This window comes from Nerophis lumbriciformis, linkage group LG01 (genome assembly GCF_033978685.3).
Source record: "Nerophis lumbriciformis linkage group LG01, RoL_Nlum_v2.1, whole genome shotgun sequence".
NCBI lineage: Eukaryota > Metazoa > Chordata > Actinopteri > Syngnathiformes > Syngnathidae > Nerophis > Nerophis lumbriciformis.
The window spans coordinates 33486137-33502056 of record NC_084548.2 but is presented as its reverse complement, the minus strand read 5'-3'; the positions used below and the strand labels follow the sequence as shown (position 1 = coordinate 33502056).

Genomic DNA, 15920 nt, shown 5'->3' with positions numbered 1-15920 from the left:
TGTAACCTGTATTGCTGTTGATAAAGTATGCGTTGCATTCTGATGTGTATGCGTGCAGAAGCCGCACATGTTATGTGACTGGGCCAGCACTTGTATGGCTGGCTGGCTGGCTGGCTGGCTGGCTGGCTGATCAGCTGGCTGGCTGATCGACGGGCCAGTTTACACGGCGGGCCAAATTTGAGTTTGACACCCATGCTGTAGAATAAAGGTATTTTTCTGCAGAACTGTTTGCATCGTCACTTTATTAAAGGTGGTTGATCTTAAAAATACAGAAAAAATTTGTTAAATAATGGTATTTTTCTGTGGAACTGCCAGCATTGTCACTTCATTAAAAGGTGTTTGATCGTAATAATTTGGAAAAACTCTGTAGAATAAAGGTATTTTTCTGCAGAACTGTTTGCATCGTCATTTTATTAAAGGTGGTTGATCTTAATAATTTAGTAAAAATCTGTAAACTTTCGATATTTTTCCGCAAAACGTTTCATGAAAATGTCTGTAAATATAATGTTTTTGATCATTATTTGGTTTACAATGTTTTACTTTAATTTTATGGTTTTCGTTTGGCAGCCATAGCTGCCAGTAGATGACCGTTTTTTTTACAGAATTTTTCTTTACAGTGTTCCTAAAGCATTTATATATCTTGTGTAATTTTAAGATAGCTTAGCGATTAGCATGCCTGCTCCTGGGTCTTTGCTTGCTTTTACTCTGTGTTTAGCCTCATCCTCCAGTGATAATGTTACATCATAATGATACTTAAGGTACTAAGAAATGCAGTTTGTTTGCCATAATGGAAGTGATTAATTTTAAACTAGGAGAACAGCTCGATCCACACATAAAATACCCTGTTAGCTAAAGGCCGCCTTTGTGATTTCAGTGACGGAGGTGATCTGCGCTAATATATCTCAGTGGCTGATAACATACTTTTTCACGAAAATCAGCCAATAATGATCGGGGACCGATCGATTGGCACATCCCCAGAATTAATGACAGGCCAGAGTCACTCCATTTCTTTCATTCAACATGTTTTTACATGTTGGTACCTGTTTCTGGTTATATTGGATCTGCATGAGCCCCGGAAATCAAACCGGGGTGGCGTGGCGAAGATATTTATAAAACAATCTTGCCTTCTTCTAAACTTGTTCCAAAGGACCAGTTAGGAATTTGAGACAATAGTGAAATGTTTTGCCTGAGTTACATCAGCTGAAATCTCCATATTTGGTAGAGATTTGAGTGAGTCCAGCATTTTTATTCCGTTGTAGTCCATAGTTCTAGTTAATAAGTTCCTTATGTTTCTCTGTCCTCTTGTTGTGGTGCTGACTGGCTCAAACATGCACATGTATAGTAAAATCCTCCACTGTTTCCATTTCTAATAAAAAAGTAACATATAGCTCTAACTTATATCTGACAGTAGACTCGATACTGAAGCTTAAAGGTGGAAACATTATTGTTACTCTGATGCATCGATGCACGTGGGCAATTCATGATTATTGATGTTAAATAAAGTAAAATAGACGGTTGTAAAATGTGGCATTAATGCTAATGTGCTGTGAATGTTAGTTCTAGGTTTGATTGTAACTAAACGTGGGAGAACCATAAGATGAAAAGATTTAAGTTATAGGTTAGCGGCTTGTAGGGTTGTCCCGATACCAATATTTTGGTACCGCTATCGGTACCAAAATGTATTGCGATACTTTTCTAAGTAAAGGGGACCACACAAAATGGCATTATTGGCTTTATTTTAACAAAAAATCTTACGGTACATTAAACATATGTTTCTTATTGCAATCCAAGTACAATTTTGGCCTTAAATCAAATAGTAAACATACAAGACAACTTGTTTTTAAGCATCAAGTAAGAAAACAAAAGCTCCTAATTGGTCTGCTGACATATGCAGTAACATATTGTGTAATTTCCCATTCTATCATTGTGTCAAAATTATGAAGCACAAGCTGTAAATTTGCTAAATCTGTTCATTTACTGTTAATATGCGGTTGTTTTCCATTTTAACATGTTCTAGCTACACTTCTGTTAAAAAATAATAAACATTTATTTTTCTGTTGTTTGGATACTTTACATTAGTTTTGGATGATACCACGAATTTAAGTATTGATCCAATATCAAGTACCGTCTTTTTCAGAGTATAAGTCGCACCGGAGTATAAGACCCACCTGCTGAAAATGCATTAAAAAAAAGGAAAAAAAACATATATAAGTCGCACTGGAGCCCGGCCAAACTATGAAAAAAACTGCGACTTATAGTCCGAAAAATACGGTAGTTACAAGATCATACATTGGTCATATTCAAAATCCTCATGTGTCCAGGGACACATTTCCTGAGTTTATAAACATAATATGAATTTTTAAAAAAGGGTTAGGGTTAAGATTTTATGACGATAAAAAATATTGATGTAACCATTGTAGCCTCGACTAGATATGCTCTTGTGTTTGGTATCATTACAGTGGATGTCAGGTGTAGATCCACCCATGGCGTTTGTTTACATTGAGGACCGCTGGCTTTTGTTAGCAGTGAGCTATTGTATCCTCCTACGGTGTGTAGTGCAACATGTTTAGCTATTCTTCGTCATGCAGGGATGTTAGTTGTAAGAAACGTACTTTATTTGTCGCCATGGAGTAGTGATTTAGAAGTAGCTAAAACACTGCCGACTGCGGATGGTTGTTAGCGGCTAACTAGCTAGCCATGTTTTAAAGCACCACAACATTTCGGTGTTATAGCTTCACCTTTATCGTTAGTTTTAAGCCAAAATGCGTCCATTCTCTCTCTTCTCTAACATGTGCCTCTGCTTGTAAAACCAGCAATGTCACGACGTCATGCCCGTTAAAAAAAAAAAAAAAAAAAAAGGGAACCAGTAGAGTCAATTATCATTTTGATTCATTAGTTTTGTGGTACTTTACTAGCACCGGTACACCGTAGGTGATGCATAAGGTATTTTGTATACCTTCATTAAACTTAATAACAAACATTGTCCATGGAAAAATTTAAAACACACATATCTATAGAGGCAGAAACTAAGTATTAAACATATAAAAACCCTGAATGAGGTAGTTAAAAGCTTGAAAAAAGATATTGTAAATATTGGACAAAAGCTGAAGGAAAAGGACTTGAATGACATCATCAGAAATCTTAGCTCGATATTCCTCATGGATGTGACAGACGAGGAAGTATTTAAAATTGTGAATACATGTACATTTAAGACCCTCAACTGATTGTAATAGAATTGATATGGAAACGATAAAAATGTTACTAAAGAGATTTCAAAACCTTTAACATATATCAGCAACATATAATTTCAAACAGGCAAATTCCCAAACAAATTGAAAATAGCAGAAGTTGTACCAGTTTATAAGACTGAAGGCAAACACCAGTTTACAAACAAAAGACCGGTTTTTCTACTTTCACAATTTTCTAAAAGCATTGAAAAAATATTCAACAACAGTTTGGATAAATTCATAAATAAGAGTGAAACACTCACGGACAACCGTGAGCTAACATTTCAACATCAATGGCATTAATCAAAATAACAGAAGAGATCACCAACACAATAGATGGTTAACAATGTGGAGCTGCAGTCTTTATGGATCTAACAAAATCGTTTGACACAATTAATCTTAATATGTTAATCAACAAATAAGAACATTATGACATCAGAGGCCTGTTCCTGAACTGGGTAAGAAACTATTTAACAAACAGGAAGCAAGACGTGAAGCTAGGCGAACACACTTCCACAGTGCTAAATATATCATGCAGCGTAACCCAGGAACCAAAATTGTTTAACCTCTAAATAATCGACATTGCCAAATTTACTAAGGACATAAAGTTAGTATTATTTGCAGATGACACAACTGTGTTTGTTCAGTAGAGAACACACAGAAGCTAATACAAATAATAACAGAAGAAATGAACAAATGGTTTTTTGACAAAAACAGACTATTCTTGAATCTCAGTAAAACTAAAATAATGCTATTTGGTAATAATTGAAGAGAAAGTCAAACATAAATACAAATAAACAGAGTAAACCTTGACGGAGTAGAATAAATACAATTGTTATGTGTAATAATAGATGATAAAATGAACTGAAAATCTCATTAAAAAAAAAGCTATTGTGAGGAACTCGCATGGCTGCGGTAGTTGTGACCCCAAGATGCAGGAAACAGGAGAACGAAGTGCAGGTAAGAGTCTTTTAATATACTCAAAATAGGGAGAAGCAGTCATGCATGCAAAGGTCCAAAACATAATCAAATCCTCGAGCCCTGACGAACAGGCGAGGCAGGCATAAATAGAAGCCTGATTGGCAACTGCAACCAGGTGTGCCAGGCTGCCAATCAGGGACAGGTGAGGGAAACGAGCGCTCAGGGAGACATGCAGAAAGGGGAAAAAAAACAAGAGCGCCGATAGGAAACAAACACCAACCAAGGAAACGCAACCATAAGTGAAGTGACAGATCGTCACAGATATACTACATAAAATGGCAATACATATTAAATTAATGAATAAAGTAATATATGTCCTGGACTAAAAATCACTCCACATTCTCTTATCTGAGTTATTGTGTAGAAATATGGGGCAATAACTACAAAAGTATGCTTCTTTCACTAACCGTGTTATAAAAAAGTTATGTTAGAATAATACACAATGCTGGCTATCAAGAACATACAAATCCTTTATTTATTGAATTCAAAGTATTGAAATTCAATAATTGTGTGCGTTTGCAAACAGCTAAAATGATGACCAAAGCAAACTACAATCTGCTCATCAAGAATGTACAACAATTCGTCTCAACAAAATAAGAAAAGTATAACCTTAAGGAAGATTTTAACTTAACACATTTGTATACACCTGCTACACAGAAGAAACATCTTTAGTATATCAATCAATCAAAGTTTATTTATATAGCCCTAAATCACGAATGTCTCAAAGGGCTGCACAAGCCACAACGGCATCCTCGGCTCAGATCCCACGTTAGGGCAAGAGAAAACTCAACCCAATGGGATACAATGAGAAACCTTGGAGGGGACCGTAGATGTGGGGAGTCGAGTGGATCTAGCATTATAGTGTGAGAGTCCAGTATGTGGAATTAATGGAATGGATTAAGCAAAGAAGTAAAAAAAAAAGTGCTAATATGATCTAATTCAGTGGTGTCAAACGTACGGCCCTTGCGCCGTATCAGGTCCTCGTACAGTTTTAATCCGGCCCGTGGCCAACAGGATGAGTTTGCTAAGTATAAAAATGAGCTGCAATTTTTTAATGAAATAAACTGCTGTTGTAAATGTGTCCACTGGATGATGCAATATCAATGACTGTTATCTTCAAAGGACAGAACTGACTCGTTCACAAAAAATGGTACGACTTTCGACATTCATAAAACCATTCATAAAACTGATCAACTGTTTTATTTAAGAAATGTCAGGAATGAAGTCTGTATAAAAATGTACAGCTCTGGCATGACATTTTCGGCCATTGCAATTATGTCGTGTAAGGATAGAAAGTGTCACCAATGGTATGCAAATTGAGGGTAAAACTGAGAAGCTCATTTAAAATGTGAAGTGTGTTTAACGGAATGTTTGCTCAAATCAGAAGTAGACATCCAGATAAGAAAGTAAAAAATGTACTTGATATAGTTCATGTTGATCTTGCAGGACCTATAGAGCCAGCAGGTAAAGTTGGTTGGTTTAAGATATGCCTTTGCATTCACAGGCGACACTCAGGAGCTATATTTACATAGTTCCTGAAAACTAAGAGTGATAATTTTGAAGCCCCAGAGAAGTTCATTTCTGGTGTTGCACCTTATGGAAGAATCAAATGTATTGGATCAGATACTGAAACAGAGTTTACATCTGCTTTATTAAAATCCCTGCTATGCAACAATGCAAATAGACATGACACCTCAGCTGCTTATCCGCACCATCAAAATGGGACAGCTGAAAGAACCTGGAGAACCTTGTTTGAAGTATCAGGATGCATGCTGACTGAGGGCAAATTACCAGAAGAGACTTGTGGAAATGCGCAGTATAATCTGCTGCTATTATAAGAAAAAGATGTTACAACAAAGTATGGGGCAGACGCCATATTACTTAAAAATGTGTGTGTAAACTTAAGTTACTTTATGGCTTGAATCAGTCATGACTAAAATACAATGTTGCACATTTTCCTAACTGAAAATGAGTTCCTCCTAAATCCAGCTGTTTATTGTGTTTACAGTACACAAAGTGGAAAGTAAAAGGTTTACAACTAGTCAGACAAGTAACAACTAGACCCCGTCATGGTCTGAGGGGGTCTGTATGGCTTTTACTGGCACTTAGCGATGTTGTGGAGGGTGGCAGGAACACTACTACACAAACAATTACAAATGTGTTGACTTGCATTGCGGCATATGTAACATAAAAAGTTGTGTATGAGGAGACAAAAAATGAAAAAAGGGAGGTTACCTGGATAAAAGGACAGTCAAGGATCAACATTTCCCCGCTTTTCACTCGCTGGCGTGAGCTCAAAGACGAGGAATTTCAGACCGATACTGCCTTGCCTCTGTTCCTGCTAGACCAGTAAGTGACTTTCAATGCTCAAATCAAAATGCTAATGTTAGCTACCGGAAATTTGCGTGGTAGCAATAAATAGCCTTCTTATTTTTCTTTGCTTCGGACCTGCATCCGCCCCAATATATTCTTGGTAGTAGCATCATTATTGTAGCGCAATCCAAGATAATTTCTTCATAAATGTCTGCTATTTAACATCAGCATAGCCATTAGAGACGTAATATTTGTGCCATTAATACAGCGGACATCATGTTAGTATCACGCTACAGTATATGCGCTAGTCATCATGAGGATTGTGGTGTTCAAAATACAGGAAAAACACGCACTCTCCAAAAAAACTTAAAATAATAAAAATAAAAAGGTGCATGGCAAATGTGTACTAAATGAAAAAGCAAGGCCAGCAACACTCGTGTCTTTCTAATCATTTTAATAAAACTGGGCATGCGCGACCAAACCATTTTCTGGCAAAACACTACTGCTTTGTAGTAAGTAAGTAGGTAAAATGTATTTATACAGCACTTCCCAGAGAGAGATCTCACAAAGTGCTTCACATAGTTAAAATACAAATAGTACAATCATCACAAACATACAACATGATACAACAACAGAAAGATTGAAAAAATAAAATAAGAATTATAATAAAAATAATGTAAAAATGGAAATTGAATATTACAATTTGGTCCACTGGTGCTGCTAAAATCAACCAAAACTGAATGTTTTTAAGTTGGGCTTAAAGTGGGGCTTTAAACCAATGGTAAGGTAAGCTAGCCATTGGCTTTCTTCATTATATATATATATATATATATATATATATATATATATATATATATATATATATATATATATATATGAAGTGAAGTGAATTATATTTTATATAGCGCTTTTTCTCTAGTGACTCAAAGCGCTTTACATAGTGAAACCCAATATCTAAGTTACTTTTAAACCAGTGTGGGTGGCACTGGGAGCAGGTGGGTAAAGTGTCTTGCCCAAGGACACAACGGCAGTGACTAGGATGGCGGAAGCGGGGATCGAACCTGCAACCCTCAAGTTGCTGGCTCGGCCGCTCTACCAACCAAGCTATACCGCCCCCCATATATTTTTTTTAAATTTTTTTTTTTAGCGCAAACAGCCCCTTAAAGTGTTGGTAAGGACAAAAAAAATAGGTGAAGTTGACAAAAGCAAACAGATTTTTTGTTGATAAGGGGCCGCTGTTTTTTCTCATCTGTTTTTTTTGTTGTTCCTGATATTATGAATGTTCTCCACTGTGAGATGTCTAACATGTGGAATAGCATGTGCTTTCTAATACGACAACGTACAACTTCACTTCTGAGTTATGACACACTCTGAGAGCAATCCCACATTAATGAAACTGGTCCCTGACATGTTGGCTTAAGCGGTTGTTACAGTCAACTAATTTAATATCCCCATAATAAACTCTTGACTTCTGTTTTGGAACCCGGTGTGAATCCAGACTTACTCTGGCAATGAAGCAAAACCACAAGTCTCTCCACCCTCCATCTTATTGCAGCGAGCCAAGCCTATCCCGTTCCCAATGTGTCTTCCAGCACAGGTGGTGCGGACGTGGGAGGCCTTAGAACACAACGATTTTCCAGACCGTTTTCTCTGACTTTAGCATTTAACAATCTCCTGGTGACAAGTGTTTCCGTAAATCTTTTGGCAACACTCCCCTTTGCTGATGAGAATATAAGAGCTCAGAGTACGGGTCAGCACGGGAAGGGGTGCGGTGAGGACGAGGGAAGAACCAGAAACATCCATGGATGGGCAAAGGCCACAGGCAATGGAGGGTGGGCGATGAGAGGGTCTGGGAATGTAGCAAATAAAGGAACATTGGAGAGAAAGACAGGTTCGAAGACTAAATCACTAAGGGATACCTTAGCTTTAACAACAAAATCTTTGTTCCACCTGTCAGCAAATCTCAGTGCACCAGAGCTGTTCTAGCACATGTTGCATATTTACTCTAAGGGAATCTGGCAAAGTTGATTCTCCTCTATATGCACAACAGATCCCTGCTATTGATGCTAATCTTCCTGGAAAAGACATCAGTGTCAGCCTGATTCTAATTACATGAAATATGTGCCACATTTCCGATCACTGACAAATGCTCGAATGACTCACTCAGTTAATCTCAGAGAGTTTGAATTGACTTTATTATTTCGTATTTGCCGGCCGCTTCAAATGGCTTTTACAGAAATAGCAGAGTGAGCTTGTTGATGTCAATGGGACACGTCATTTTTCCATGACGCGGTGCTGACGTCTCAGGCCGGGAGCACGGGCGTGGGCGCATGCATAGACCTGAGTTACACGTGCTATGTGTCAGGCATTTGGGTATGTATGCATGCATGGTTTTCTTTCAATATTCCCTTCAGTATTGTGGACTTCAATTCACTGAGCATATGCACAGAGTATTCCACTGAAGATAGAGCTATGTACGCAATATGCATACAATTTAAAGGTCTTTTATTATGCATGTTGTTTCCCCTTAAAGCAGTGGTCCTCAACCAACGGTCCGTGACGCATTTGCTACCGGGCCGCAGAGAAACATTAAATCATTTATAAACAACTGCATTGTCTCCGACTTAATTTTCGCCTGTCCCACTAGATGTCATGTCTGTGATCATGTTTTGTCTAGTTATGTTTTGCTTGGTTTTTGGACACTTTTTAGTTCCTGGTTTCACTCCCTTGCTTTGTCACCATAGCAACCATTCACCTGGTTCACATCCTCATGTCACGCACCTGTCTCACGTTTTCACATTTTGAGTCACGCACCTGCTGTCACTAATCATGTCACTATTATTTAAGCTTCCAGTTGCCAGGCTGTCTTGCTGGCGACATCACTCTCTACACACCCTTGTTGATATCCATGCTGCTCTTTTTCATGTACTTTTCTCATTCCAAGTAAGTTCTCTTTATTCAGGCCATAGATTGCAAGTTTTGTTTTTTCCATAGTTCTGCCTTCATGCGAGTGTTTTATTTTCATAGCCACGTTTTGTACCTCCGCTGTGAGCGCCTTTTGTTTGTTCCTTTTGAGTGTAAAAATTAAAAGATGTCATTACCTTCACGCCGTGTCCAGTCCAAGTTCACTTGCATCTCGGGAAAACAACCACTCCGTAGTCCACGTCCTGACACTAGACACACCAATAAGCCTGTTTATAGATGTACAATAAAACTCCTCATAGTAAGTTGCCATTTGTTATAGCTTTGTGACATGATACAATGCACATTAATGAACACATAAAATATAAATGTGACAGATTGTAGCCAAAGGCTGATTTCCATCTGCATCTCATTGCAAACAAACCAGCCCAGGGCTCCCACTAATTCAGCTTTATAGTGAGTTGTATTTTTCATGCACTTTGGTCCCTGAAAATAATGCTTACATTAAACCGGTCCGTGGTGCAAAAAAAGTTGGGGACCACTGCCTTAAAGTACACATGAGCTAAAATTGCATTCTCAGTAAAGTGAAAGTGCTCAGTGACAGGACCTATGAAGCATCCAGCAAAACAACTCACAAAATGTTATACCCTAAAATTTTTTCTTCATAAAAGTCTACACACCTGTCATAGGCCATGTTGACACAAATGCGGATATTTGAAATTATTATGGTCTTTTTTCTACACATAAACTTAGGTTTTTGTCCTTAAAAACAGCTTTTGTGTTTGTGTGTCGACGGGTGACACCCAGCGTTTGTCTTGTGTCATTAGATGTGCAAAAATATTTCATGTTTTTTTATCTCATTAAACAAATCAGTACATGTAGGTATTGACTTATTGGTGTTGGTGTCATTCATGCAGGGGTAGATACACAGCTTATAAAGGCATCATGGGATTAAAAACAACGTTCATGATGTTTTCTGGGTTCCGTGTAAGTGCACTGATTTCAAAGATAATGTCAACGTCATTGACCATCACAGAGGCGGACTTGGCTAGATGTACACACTGATGTTTTGCATCATCCGAGTAACATCTGAACCGTTCCAGTTATGATAACACACCAGTTTAATACATAGAGATGTATGAATTTTGCGCTCAGACTGTAGCAGATTTTTCAGCCCTTGTGTTTCACCCTGTTTATATTGGGCATTAACATTAGAACAGCTGTGAAGTGCAATCTAAAACTTGACTTTTGTAGCTTTGTTTGATGCAAAATCATCAATTAGATCATCATACAAACCCCGTTTCCATATGAGTTGGGAAATTGTGTTAGATGTAAATATAAACGGAATACAATGATTTGCAAATCATTTTCAACCCATATTCAGTTGAATATGCTACAAAGACAACATATTTGATGTTCAAACTGATAAACTTTTTTTCTTTTGCAAATAATCATTAACTTTAGAATTTGATGCTAGCAACACGTGACAAAGAAGTTGGGAAAGGTGGCAATAAATACTGATAAAGTTGAGGAATGCTCATCAAACACTTATTTGGAACATCCCACAGGTGAACAGGCTAATTGGGAACAGGTGGGTGCCATGATTGGGTATAAAAGTAGATTCCATGAAATGTTCAGTCATTCACAAACAAGGATAAGGCGAGGGTCACCACTTTGTCAACAAATATGTGAGCAAATTGTTGAACAGTTTAAGAAAAAACTTTCTCAACTAGCTATTGCAAGGAATTTAGGGATTTCACTATCTACGGTTCGTAATATCATCAAAGGGTTCAGAGAATCTGGTGAAATCACTGCGCGTAAGCAGCTAAGCCTGTGACCTTCGATCCCTCAGGCTGTACTGCATCAACAAGCGACATCAGTGTGTAAAGGATATCACCACATGGGCTCAGGAACACTTCAGAAACCCACTGTCAGTAACTACAGTTGGTCGCTACATCTGTAAGTGCAAGTTAAAACTCTCCTATGCAAGGCGAAAACCATTTATCAACAACACCCAGAAACGCCGTCGGCTTCGCTGGGCCCGAGCTCATTTAAGATGGACTGATGCAAAGTGGAAACATGTTCTCTGGTCTGACAAGTCCACGTTTCAAATTTTTTGGGAAACTGTGGACATCCTGTCCTCTGGACCAAAGAGGAAAATAACCATCCGGACTGTTATAGTCGTCAGGTTGAAAAGCCAGCATCTGTGATGGTATGGGGGTGTATTAGTGCCCAAGACATGGGTAACTTACACATCTGTGAAGGCACCATTAATGCTGAAAGGTACATACAGGTTTTGGAGCAACATATGTTGCCATCCAAGAAACATCTTTTTCATGGACGCCCCTGCTTATTTCAGCAAGACAATCCCAAGCCACATTCTGCATGTGTTACAACAGCGTGGCTTCATAGAAAAAGTGGGTACGAGACTGGCCTGCCTGTAGTCCAGACATGTCTCCAATTGAAAATGTGTGGTGCAATATGAAGCGTCAAATACAACAACGGAGCCCTCGGACTGTTGAACAACTTAAGCTGTACATCAAGCAAGAATGGGAAATAATTCCACCTGAAAAGCTTCAAAAATGGGTCTCCTCAGTTCCTAAACGTTTACAGAGTGTTGTTAAAAGGAAAGGTAACACAATGGTAAAAATGCCCCTGTGCCAACTTTTTTGCTGCCATTAAATAGGTTTCTCAGTTTGAACATTAAATATCTTGTTTTTGCAGTGTATTCAATTGAATATAAGTTGAGAAAGATGCATTGCATTCTGTTTTTATTTACGAATTACACAACGTGCCAACTTCACTGGTTTTGGGTTTTGTAAATGACTGCAGAAGTTTTTATTTTTTTTCCATATAACCCAATGTATTACATGAAGGTACTGTATATGGGCCTATTTTAATTTTAGGAATGACATGCAATTTATTTGGAAGCCGTTTGTGTTGTATGGCCTCCTTGGCTTGGGATCAGTCTGACACACACAACCAGTATCACTCTTAGCAGCAAGTTGAGGGTGTCAGTAGTCGTTTTTTTGCAGAGCACGAAGCTGCCAATTTTCTTTTTGACAGCTCGGTCATCGTCGTTATACAGAGGGTGGCAAACTGCGGTCTGTTATTTACACCTCAAGTTCTATATTTAAACAAAGCGGAAATGTGCCGGCCCGTGGGGGAGATGGGCAGTAGTGTTAATGACCGGCACCAGAAGCGGTTTTGGAAAAAAAGGGAGGTTACGCCTCCATTTTAAAAAGACCGGCCGGCAAATTGCCGTTCTTACCTTGGAGCTAATGTGTTGCTTATATAAAAAGGGCCACTAATGGAAAAGAGCGGCGATAGTCTAGAAAACTGTCAAGGTTTATTTTGTTTTGTTGTGTTTGTTTTTGCTCATAGCCAACCGGCCCTGGTACATCTAGTATGTCACCAAGTTGATGAAGAGAGGCACTATAATGCACGACCAAGTCCAGTCAGCTGTGGTTGCTTTCTCAGGCTTCTGATTTGCCCAAATGCGCATGACAGCCCGTGAATGTGTTTTTTATATTTGCAGACATTTTTTCAATACTTGTAAATGGAGATTTTTTGAAACACCCAGAGTGCGGGAAATGTGTGTTTATTACGACACTGGTTGGAAATTTCCTTCCTTTTGGCACTTAGGAGCGGGCATTGAATACACGGCCCAGCAACTTTGCTTCCTTCTGATTGGTCGCTTTAATCACCTACTGTCTCCTGGTCGGAGCCAATTCGAGGGAACTTATAACAAAATAACCCAACAATAGTGTATTTTTTCATTTAATATTCATGTTTTAAACAATGACATTATCATTTATCGTGAATATGTCAAAAATTGCGATCTCAAACAACAACTTTTAACAGCTTGATGTCATCAAAGATATTTCAACTCGCAAAATGTTTTTTTTCTTGAAGTTGCATTATACAGAGATAGTTTAGACAATATGATAACATTTATTAGTGCTCCAATGTCATAGTGCCAGAGTCACAAGTGTGATACCCTCAAAATGTAATCAATGTGTGTGTTATTGTATTGCTTTTTTTAATGTCAAGCACTTAACTCCATAAGGAATGATGTAATGGCTTATTTTGTTTAAAGACTCCTCTTCTTCAGAAGGTCCACACAGTTTGATGATAACAGTTCCCTTAGATTGGCTCCAACCAGGAGACAGGGGTCGTTAAAAGTAACAAATCAGAAATGATTGGAATTGTATAAATGCCCTACTGGGTACTAAAAGAGGAGAAACGCTGAACGCGTAGAGAAACAGAGTGAACGCAAACCGAGTCAGTGTGAACCCAAACAGCCCAAACGCATGCTAACAAAGTGGTTTTAAGACGCGTGGATTTCGGCACTGTTTTGACACTATGATTGTGTCTCATTTCAGTGCCTTGGCGACAATGAATTACCTACTTTAGTGGTGTAAAATATCTGTGGACCAGCCAGGACACCTCTCATGTTGTGTTTTCACTACGGTTAGAATACAGTATTGTGTACAATAACTTTATCACACACTAAAGTTGTCAGACAACCTTTATTATGGTTTATAACACTGACGAGTTAATGTTTAGAACATACTGCCGTTAGCTTGCCTTCTTTAGCTTGTACTGCATTTGCTTGTAAACAAATGCATGTTTACCAAGTTGTTAACCATTTATCACGTTGGCATTAAACTAAGTACTTTTCAAGTATTACACTTGCGAGTTGTTTTCTTCCACAAGAATATTTTCCATACATAATTGACCACCATTGCTTTCATTGATGGTCGCCACATTTCCAGAAAGCTAATGACCAGGGAGGGCGGACTTCTCCCTTCACTGTTACTCTTATTTAGTATATTGCAGAGAACCAGTGGTCTCTACAGTAGACATTTGATTTTGGTCTATTTATTTTGTCAGTTACAGGAGCGCTCCCCTGCTTTTAAGGAGCTTCTGCAAAAAAGCGAGTCTCTATGAAAGCAGTCTCGTGTTTTTAAAATTCTGCTGCTAAAATGTAAATGCTAAATGTGAAAAAGAGAAGACCTACAATGGAACATTGGAGAACACCACTAATATAACTATATGCTGCAATAGCAATTCTTTGTAGATTATGCTACTTATGTAAAAAAATAAACCACATGTTAGTTTACCAGTCGAGGAAAATGAGCAAACTACATAAATAACATCCTGAAATTTGATTTTGATATTATTTGTTTATCTTGATAGTTTGAAAATTAACACAAATGAGTTGACTGATGAACATTATCACATACTTTATTCAGAAAGTATAAATAACAACAAATAAAGATAGAATAATATTAACCGCAACATGTAAGTGTAAAAAACCCCCAACAACATTATGATTTGTACATTTTCAGAATGTGCTTGTTCTATTTCTAAACAAAGAAAACAATCTGAGGTTGTCTTTTATTTAAAGTTATCGTGCCGGGATTTTACCAGTCCAGCCCACTTGGGAGTAGATAGAGAATTCTCCATGTGGCCGCCGATCTAAAATTAATTTGACACCCCTGGTTTAGACCCAATGTTTTAAGGTTTGCTCGCAAGGTTAACATGTTAATGCAAGGATCTGCAAATGTGTTTACAGTGGTCCAAGTTCCTCTATACAACTGGAGCACTCTAGTGGTTTTAGAATTTGTTGCAAAAATGTTTGTCTACCAAGTTTTGAATTGAACTCGGGCCAGAATATCCATGCACTATGCTATACAGCATGACCTTGTCATGTCAGTAAACTTCCGAATTTGTCCTGGCTTCCACTGTTTTCTCAATTAAAGCCACACTTTGCCTACTAAACACATAACCAGGCCATTTTTTGCTTCTGTGTGGTCTCTACATCGTTCTGTCATCTCTTCCCGTCTGCTTCTAAACTGCTACTGCCCTCAACCCCTCCACATCCATCCCTGTGTCTTGCTCTCCCATTAGCTGATGCCAACCACCTGTCTGCGTGGGACCTCCCTGACCAGCACTCTGTCTGTTAGCAGAATGCCATTTTCAGCGTGTGAACACATCTATGGCCAAAAGTGATAAAGCTCCCAGCTTGACCTGTAGATCGACTGCAGAGGGTTTAATATTTACTGAAGGTGGACGTAAACAAGGAATATAGCTGACGGCCTTCAGTGTCTTCCTCTACAAAGCACACAATAGCATATGGAAGTAGAAAATCACTTCCTTTGACAAAGCACATTCTTTACTAATTTGCAGTTTTGAGGAGACCGATTATAACTCATCGCGTAGTGTGCATTCCATGTGACATAATCCGAATAGGTGCATAATAAGTGGCTTCACTTGTAGACTTGGGGCTAAGGCGTGTGTATGTTTGATGCGTATCCAAAACAAACACACTCGGACATTTTTGTCACAGACGATTAAAAACCACATTTCTTTAGAATCAAAGCTGCAGACAATACTCTATTTACATTTTGTGACTTGAATATTAACTAAGTATTAGTGATATTGGTATTATAAGTGCTAACGCAGACACAC

The 15920-nt window shown here is 38.3% G+C and overlaps 1 protein-coding gene across 3 annotated transcripts in view; it reads right to left on the bottom strand.

Moving 5' to 3' along the window:
• The window catches only part of ngfa (nerve growth factor a (beta polypeptide)), a 60545-nt gene that overhangs the window by 30080 nt on the left and 14545 nt on the right, over nucleotides 1-15920 (bottom strand). Inside the window, exon 1 of one of the 3 annotated variants that reach the window (XM_061971052.2) lies at nucleotides 9623-9816. The exons of the other annotated variants lie outside the window; for them this stretch is intronic. The gene's annotated coding sequence lies outside the window, so the exon portion shown is untranslated. Of the gene's footprint in view, nucleotides 1-9622; nucleotides 9817-15920 lie in introns of those variants that run through there. 3 annotated transcript variants of the gene reach the window in all.